Source organism: Palaemon carinicauda, chromosome 31 (assembly GCF_036898095.1).
Source record: "Palaemon carinicauda isolate YSFRI2023 chromosome 31, ASM3689809v2, whole genome shotgun sequence".
In the NCBI taxonomy this organism is placed as follows: domain Eukaryota; kingdom Metazoa; phylum Arthropoda; class Malacostraca; order Decapoda; family Palaemonidae; genus Palaemon; species Palaemon carinicauda.
This window is the reverse complement of record NC_090755.1, coordinates 65,927,858-65,936,793: the sequence shown is the minus strand read 5'-3', so window position 1 is coordinate 65,936,793 and position 8,936 is coordinate 65,927,858. Positions and strand designations below refer to the sequence as shown.

General features: G+C 41.7%; 1 protein-coding gene across 1 annotated transcript in view; it reads right to left on the bottom strand.

Annotated features, from left to right (window-relative positions):
- Window positions 1-8,936, bottom strand: part of LOC137624491 (GTP-binding protein Di-Ras2) — a 611,765-nt gene that overhangs the window by 317,852 nt on the left and 284,977 nt on the right. The window lies entirely within an intron of this gene.

Genomic DNA, 8,936 nt, shown 5'->3' with positions numbered 1-8,936 from the left:
TGGCCTAAAATAAAAGTTTTTATATATATATATATATATATATATATATATATATATATATATATATATATATATATATATATATATACTGCTGTATGTACAATTTAGCATGTTGGATTGTTTATTTGCATTGAATCTGCAAAGTGATATACTCTTTTATCCTATCTGGTTGTCGATTTCTTGTTTTCCCTATCAATTTATTAACCTGTCGTATCAATAGTGAATGCAAGGAACTGCTTTTGAGGGTAGTTCTCATCACTTAAAACTTGACAAGTGTTTCTTCAGAGCAATTTGACTGAGGAAACTAGGTTTGGTGTCTATTGACAACCTCTGACTTTGAATCTGTAGCACTTCGAGAACACAGTAGTCATTTATAGAGGGGCATTTGCACCACCCGATTATCCCACAGCTACAGTTTTCTCTAATGGCACTTGTTCCTCCTTTGTTTGGTCTTGCTGTCCGACATCTTTTGATTTTACTTGATGAATCTGTCTGGTTGTCCAACCACACTTCACCTCTTGAGAAAAATCCGAATATTCTAATGGTACCATCGTAAAGTTGTCAGACCGTAAACTTTCACTAATAGAGTCTGACCAAACTACATGTGCAAGAATTTACTGTTGTATTATGTTCCTTGCGAGACCTCTACTCTCTTAGGCTGGGAGGAACGTAGAGAGTAGAGGTCCCCTTTTTGTTTTTGTTTCTTTGTTGATGTCGGCTACCCCCCAAAATTGGGGGAGGTACCTTGGTATATGTATGTATGTATTATGTTCTTTAGTAAGCAATGCGTATTTCAGTTATAGTTTCTTGTGGCAAGTATTTAATGAGATTTGTTAGTCGAGTGATATATTTATATCCAAAAAATAAACATTGAATGAAATATTTCAGAACAGTTTCCTACCTTGTTCTTGCATTGTTGCAATAGATATCTTTCAATCATAATTTCAAAATGTTCTTAAAATGCTTTCCAAAAGCATCCTGGCTGTATTGTATTTTTCTAAAAAGAATAAAATGATGCATGTTTTAGTTTGTACAGTCGTTTATATAAGACAATTATAGGAATGTAATTTAATGTTAAATTTTCTTTCCAAACCCTTTTTTCTTTAAATTTTGTTGATTCATAGAGTTTCATAGGTGTTTTCACCATCATGAACCTTTATCTGAAAATAACAAACTTCACAGGTCCCTTTACTTGGTGGTGACTGAACTGGGCCTCCATACTCCACCATCATCATTCAGTATTGGCCATCTTTTAACTGTACTAATATATTCACAGAGGTAGGACCTGTTTTACCTCTTCCAGAACTTGATGTTCACCTAACTATTGCTTACCATTCATGAGAAAGGGCCAATAATTTTTTTTGCAATTGTGTAAGTTCATGTATGAAACATTATTAATACAGTATATGAATGTGATATTACATACACATCACCATGGCAGCACATGTATTTGTTCCTACACTTCTGCAAACCTTTGTCCTTTACATAGGATAGATATCAGCAAAGGTGGAGTACTTGGCAGTTCAACTTTTATAACTGTAAAAAGATATCTGGTAGTTATTGCTTACTGGGCCTTCACGATTTAAGCCATCAGTGGGAACTCTTTCTTCAACTGGTTGGAGTCTCTTGGGTATTTATTTTTTTTTTTTTTTCTCAAGAGTATTTTTGTGGTTGTTTGCTAGTGTGGGGATGCCTGCAGACTTGCCTGGTGGTATCAGAACAACATTGTGGCACCTTTGTGAGTGCCATGAAGAAGGTTCCCCACCTTTTGTACCCTGCCTGCAGTCTGGAAACTCCAGGTAACAGAGGGCTGTCCAAAAAGGATTCTTCTCCTTTAGGGACATCTTTGAAGTCAAAGAAATTCCGACCTCTGTCTCTGACCACTGGTATGCTTTCCTTCAACTCTTCCCAGTTGGTTTCCTCCAGAAGTCTGAAAAGAGTGGCGGCCCTTAAATTTTTGGACACCTCGGGGCCCAAAGACCATACTGTTTTCCCTTAAAGAAACAGGAGGGCTTCCTCCTTGCGAGGAGTCGTCTGGTTTGCATGTTTACTACACCCTGCGAGTTATATGGAACTCCTTTCTGTTGCTAGGTACCCCTTTCAAAGAGTTATTGATTACACAGCCTGCATTAAAGGACACATTCGGTTTGTCACTTTCGAGTGAAGATAGTCTCCCCGTCTCGGGCTCCTCCCCTCAAAGGCAACTGCTGCCACACCATTCGCTGTCCCCCTCATAGGACTGGTAGAAGAGACATATTTACTGTTAGCATGCCTCCTGCTCATCCTTCCTCCGGGATGCGTGCTCTTCTCACTTGGATCCCTGTGTTGCCAAGCAAGATGTCTCGACACATGCATACGCGTAGGTAGGCGTGTTGAAGAACTTGTCTCTCTTTACCAGACAATCCCCCTCTCGTAAGCCTGGGGTGGTAACATTCGTTCCTCCTGTTACGGGTTGGAGAAGGTGGGCCAGCGCTCATCCCGTGCTTCGGCCAGGCGCGCTTGGTAACAGTTGCTTTACAGTATCCAAGACTCCCCCACAGCATGCACATCTTGGGTGGAGTGCAACATTGAACCCTCCCTATGGAGAGACTTTACGCCTGCGAGGGCTAGACGGTACACTCCCTCAACCCAACATTCGTGATTATGACCTGTAGGTCTATAGCATAGACCTTCCTGACTATCAGAAACATGACCGTCGGCATCCAGTTACATCTCTGAGTGAGCCTCTTCCTCGAACTCATCGTGGTTGAGATCACCCAGAGTTGTTTCTTTCTTTGAAAAATACCGATTGCTTCCTATTGAATTTGTCAACCTCACATGCTCTCTCTCTCTCTCTCTCTCTTTCTGAGTCAAAGAGTTCCCAATAGAGAAAGTCTAAAGTCTACTACAGAAGGAAACAGATCCTAAGTCCCCTGACACCTCGGAGGATAGGAGGTTCCAGTCTACCCCTCTTTCAACTTTCTCTGAAGGCTAATACCTAGGAGAATTTAAGGTTCTTCAGTCAGCACCAACGAACAGAATGTCTTGTGTGCCAGAAAAGGATCCTTGAGCCTCCTTGTGAGATCATGAATCAGGATTCAGACCTAACACTAGAAGAGATAATAGAAACACCCCCTCTCGTCTTGATCTCCATATATGTAGCGTGAGACATAATTCTCTCTACCCTTCTTTACACCAGCCAGTAAGGTGTCATAGAGGGAAGACTTTGACTTGGACGCTTCTGATGGGGCCTTCCTCAGCCGGCCGGACCTAAGGCCCCTGATGCTGAGAAGGGCGAGTCAGAATCCCTCTTACCGAGAGTGTTGACATATGTGCTGAATAATTGGTCTTTGAGGAGGCCCCTGGACTCTTCGTAAGGGAAGGAAAGCAGCGGTTTGCCCTCTTGATAGGTCACGTGACCCCTGATATGCGACAACACCACCGTAGTGCCATACATAAAGAAATAAGGCGGTACTGTTTCTCTGCAGCTTTGCGAGATAGAAGTAGAAATTCAAGAGGGGGGCAGTGCTCAACTCATTCACTCTGATACATACATATACCAAAGGCACTTCCCCCAAATTTGGGGGGTAGCCCACATCAACAAGAAACAAAACAAAAAAGGGGACCTCTACTCTCTATGTTCCTCCAGCCTAACCAGGGACTCAGCCGAGTTCAGCTGGTACTGCTAGGGTGCCACAGCCCAACCTCCCACATTTCCACCACAGATGAAGCTTCATACTGCTGAGTCCCCTACTGCTGCTACCTCCGCGGTCATCTAAGGCACCGGAGGAAGCAGCAGGGCCTACCGGAACTGCGTCACAATCGCTCGCCATTCATTCCTATTTCTAGCACGCTCTCTTGCCTCTCTCACATCTATCCTCCTATCACCCAGAGCTTTCTTCACACCATCCATCCACCCAAACTTTGGCCTTCCTCTTGTACTTCTCCCATCAACTCTTGCATTCATCACCTTCTTTAGCAGACAGCCATTCTCCATTCTCTCAACATGGCCAAACCACCTCAACACATTCATATCCACTCTAGCCGCTAACTCATTTCTTACACCCGTTCTCACCCTCACCACCTCGTTCCTGACCCTATCTACTCGAGATACACCAGCCATACTCCTCAGACACTTCATCTCAAACACATTCAATTTCTGTCTCTCCATCACTTTCATTCCCCACAACTCCGATCCATACATCACAGTTGGTACAATCACTTTCTCATATAGAACTCTCTTTACATTCATGCCCAACCCTCTATTTTTTACTACTCCCTTAACTGCCCCCAACACTTTGCAACCTTCATTCACTCTCTGACGTACATCTGCTTCCACTCCACCATTTGCTGCAACAACAGACCCCAAGTACTTAAACTGATCCACCTCCTCAAGTAACTCTCCATTCAACATGACATTCAACCTTGCACCACCTTCCCTTCTCGTACATCTCATAACCTTACTCTTACCCACATTAACTCTCAACTTCCTTCTCTCACACACCCTTCCAAATTCTGTCACTAGTCGGTCAAGCTTCTCTTCTGTGTCTGCTACCAGTACAGTATCATCCGCAAACAACAACTGATTTACCTCCCATTCATGGTCATTCTCGTCTACCAGTTTTAATCCTCGTCCAAGCACTCGAGCAATCACCTCTCTCACCACTGCATCAACATACAAGTTAAACAACCACGGCGACATCACACATCCCTGTCTCAGCCCCACTCTCACCGGAAACCAATCGCTCACTTCATTTCCCATTCTAACACATGCTTTACTACCTTTGTAGAAACTTTTCACTGCTTGCAACAACCTTCCACCAACTCCATATAACCTCATCACATTCCACATTGCTTCCCTATCAACTCTATCATATGCTTTCTCCAGATCCATAAACGCAACATACACCTCCTTACCTTTTGCTAAATATTTCTCGCATATCTGCCTAACTGTAAAAATCTGATTCATACAACCCCTACCTCTTCTAAAACCACCCTGTACTTCCAAGATTGCATTCTCTGTTTTATCCTTAATCCTATTAATCAGTGCTCTACCATACACTTTTCCAACTACACTCAACAAACTAATACCTCTTGAATTACAACACTCATGCACATCTCCCTTACCCTTATATAGTGGTACAATACATGCACAGACCCAATCTACTGGTACCATTGACAACACAAAACACACATTAAACAATCTCACCAACCATTCAATTACAGTCACACCCCCTTCCTTCAACATCTCGGCTTTCACACCATCCATACCAGATGCTTTTCCTACTCTCGTTTCATCTAGTGCTCTCCTCACTTCCTCTATTGTAATCTCTCTCTCATTCTCATCTCCCATCACTGGCACCTCAACACCTGGAACAGCAATTATATCTGCCTCCCTATCATCCTCAACATTCAGCAAACTTTCAAAATATTCCCCCCACCTTTTCCTTGCCTCCTCTCCTTTTAACAACCTTCCATTTCCATCTTTCACTGTCTCTTCAATTCTTGTGCCGGCCTTTCTTACTCTCTTCACTTCTTTCCAAAACTTCTTCTTATTCTCTTCATATGACTGACCCAGTCCCTGACCCCACCTCAGGTCAGCTGCCCTCTTTGCCTCACGTACCTTGCGCTTTACTTCCACCTTTTTCTCTCTATATTTTTCATACTTCTCTATACTATTACTCTGCAGCCATTCTTCAAAAGCCCTCTTTTTCTCTTCCACTTTTACCTTCACTCCTTCATTCCACCATTCACTGCCCTTCCTCATGCTGCCTCCAACAACCTTCTTGCCACATACATCACTTGCAATCCCAACAAAATTTTCTTTTGCTAACTTCCACTCCTCCTCTAAATTACCAGTTTCTCTTACTCTCACCTTGTCATATGCCATTTTCAACCTTTCCTGATATTTACTTTTTACCCCAGGTTTTATTAGCTCTTCAACCCTCACTAGCTCCCTTTTACATCCACCTACTCTATTCCACCACTCTTTTGCTACAACCAATTTTCCTTCCACCAAAAAATGATCAGACATACCGTTAGCCATACCCCTAAACACGTGCACGTCTTTCAATCTTCCAAACATTCTTTTAGTTATCAACACATAATCCATTAATGCCCTTTCTACTACTCTTCCATTTGCCACTCTTACCCATGTATACTTATTTTTATCTTTCTTCTTAAAATAGCTAGCACTTATTACCATCTCTTGTTCAACACACATATCTACCAGTCTCTCACCACTCTCATTCTCACCTGGTACGCCATACTTCCCAATGACACCTTCTACCTCTCCAGCACCCACTCTAGCATTTAAGTCACCCATAACAACTACATAATTCCTTCTACCCAGTCCTTCTACACACCTAGTTAATTCATTCCAAAACTCATTCCGCTCTTCTTCACTTTTCTCACTACCTGGCCCATACGCACTGACAAACGCCCAACATTCCCTACCCAACCTAACCCTTACCCACATTAACCTAGATGATATCTCCTTCCATTCCACTACTTTACCTGTCATCCATTCACTCAGCAATAAAGCCACACCCTCTCTCGCTCTTCCCCTTTCAATCCCAGACACTCTACCAGACATTTCACCAAACATCACTTCACCCTTTCCTTTCATCTTTGTCTCACACAAGGCCAATACATCCATCCTTCTACTTCTAAACATACTTCCAATCTCACATCTTTTACTCTCTATCGTACTACATCCACGCACATTCAAACACCCCAAAACTAGAGTGCGGTGAGCAGTCACTCTCCCCCCAGCTCCATCTCTTTGTTGCTGTCTCACAGGATTCTTTTACAGGAGAGGGGGTTCCCAGCCCCCTCGTCCCGTCCCTTTTAGTTGCCTCTTACGACACGCAGGGATAACGATGGCGCTATTCTAATTGTTTTATGCCCCCGCGGCTCTGATAGCCTGCTTTATTCCAGGCAAAAAGACCATTGTGGCAGAATGGTCTTTCCATGCTCAGATAGCTAACATGGTCCTGATTGAGGTTTTCTGACAGTCGACCTGTTTGCAACATCTGTAAATTAAACGCTTCCAATATACTGCTCACCCTTGGGATGGCCTCGACGCCTATGCTTTTCTGCAGTTCTGCCTGATAAGGAGTGTCTTGAACCGAGTGCAATCAACTCTCAATCTCAATATTACTCCACTAGCTCTGAAATGGCCCCAAGTAGAATGGTACCTGGACATTCCACTTTTTCTGACAAGAGACACTTTGAGAATTGCCGCCTCACCGGTACGTTGTGCAAACCACATATCCAGATGTTCAACAGCTCAGTGGAATCTTTATAGCTGCATGTGTGAAAGTTATCCAGCATCTAATTTTGTGCCAGGTTGAGTGAGAGATGCTTAGATGCCTCAAGAAGTCCTCAACGTCTGTGTATTATGCCAAGTGGGCCATCTTCTGTAGTTGGTGTCGTGGGGGAGCTGTTTCTCCTCTTGGAGCCTCCATACTGTTTATGTATACAGTAGCCAAATTTTTACTTTAATTCTGGATGGAAAAGGTCCTTTCAATCTCTGCGGTAATAAGCTATCGCTCACCCTTGTGTCGGGTCTTTAAACTGAAAGGAGTTATTTCCTCTTCAGTGGAATTCATCAAGGCCAAGTATCTATCGATAGAGTAGGCGGCAATTACAGTATAGTATTTGTTTTCAGAATGTGAAGAGTATTTTTTCAGTGCAGATTTTCTTTCAAGAATATATTAAGTAATGAAATATCAATATTAAATATCTTTCAAGTGAACAGGTTTTAACTTTTCACCCAGTTACACCACTATATTGAATGACTGGCCACGGTACACAACCTACACTTACGGTATTGTCATAGCAGACCTTAATCCACACTAAGCCATTGGGACAATGGTTGTGTTATGGGTACAGTAGTTCTAGAAATTAGCCACTTTTGAGTTTTTATCACATTTGAACAAACTTTGAGGTCCTTCACACAAGTATGACAAGTGTTTACTTACTTTATATTTTTTATTTCTAATATGATTTTATTATAGAAGCTCAGGTAAGCTAAAAAGAGAAAATTATGAGCTTGCCTCCTGAAGGAAAACTGGTTGAAATTCAGGAAAATACATAAGAGGCAGAGAAATTGAAACCCTTTTGAAAATGAAGGAAAGATCCCAGAAATTATATCAGGAAATATGTTGAAAGAACAACCTCAAAAGAAAAAATTACGATGAAATTTAGGGAAGATTTGATCCTTGATCCAATCAATTACCTTGGAATCAATCTTTTCAAGGAAACTGTCATATACCCCAAGATGCATATGTAAAACTCCAATCAGGGACAAATGAGTCACAGCATGATGCTTGAATAAAAGTAAAAATACTAACAGCATTCAAACCAAATGCAATTCTTTTAGATATAATAAACTGAAATAAGCGGTATCAACATCATATGAGCTTCAATATAACTCAGAGAATTAAGGGCTTTTGTTAAAATTTCCCCAAAAGATAATTGACTAGTTAGATGATAAGCCAGAGATGTGAGAGACTATCTCATAGGATTTATAGATAAGCCTCAAAGATCAAGATTTAATGCTCCTTAACAGAAAATGTCTAGGAGGGTTAAAACATCACCGAAAGTGAAAGCAACGATAAACGAGGTACTGGAGAAGGTCACCAATAAAGGAGAACTGAGCAGTTGTAATGACAGTTGTCAACAGTGTCAATAATAAAACCATATAGAAATAAGTCCTATCAGTGCACTTGCATCGTGCACGCAGCATTAGACTAAAGGAACAAAATTCATTCAGCCCTCTCTACAATACCAATTTGCTCGTCCTTCTACTTTTTTGTTTTTATTTGTCAATTCTCAGGAAAAGCAAGCATTTGTTCTGACCAAAAAAAAAAAAAAAAAAAAAAAACATGAATGTCACAGGTAAGGAACAGGACGCTGTTATTAAAACTGGCCAATGCCCAAGCACCCCCTGT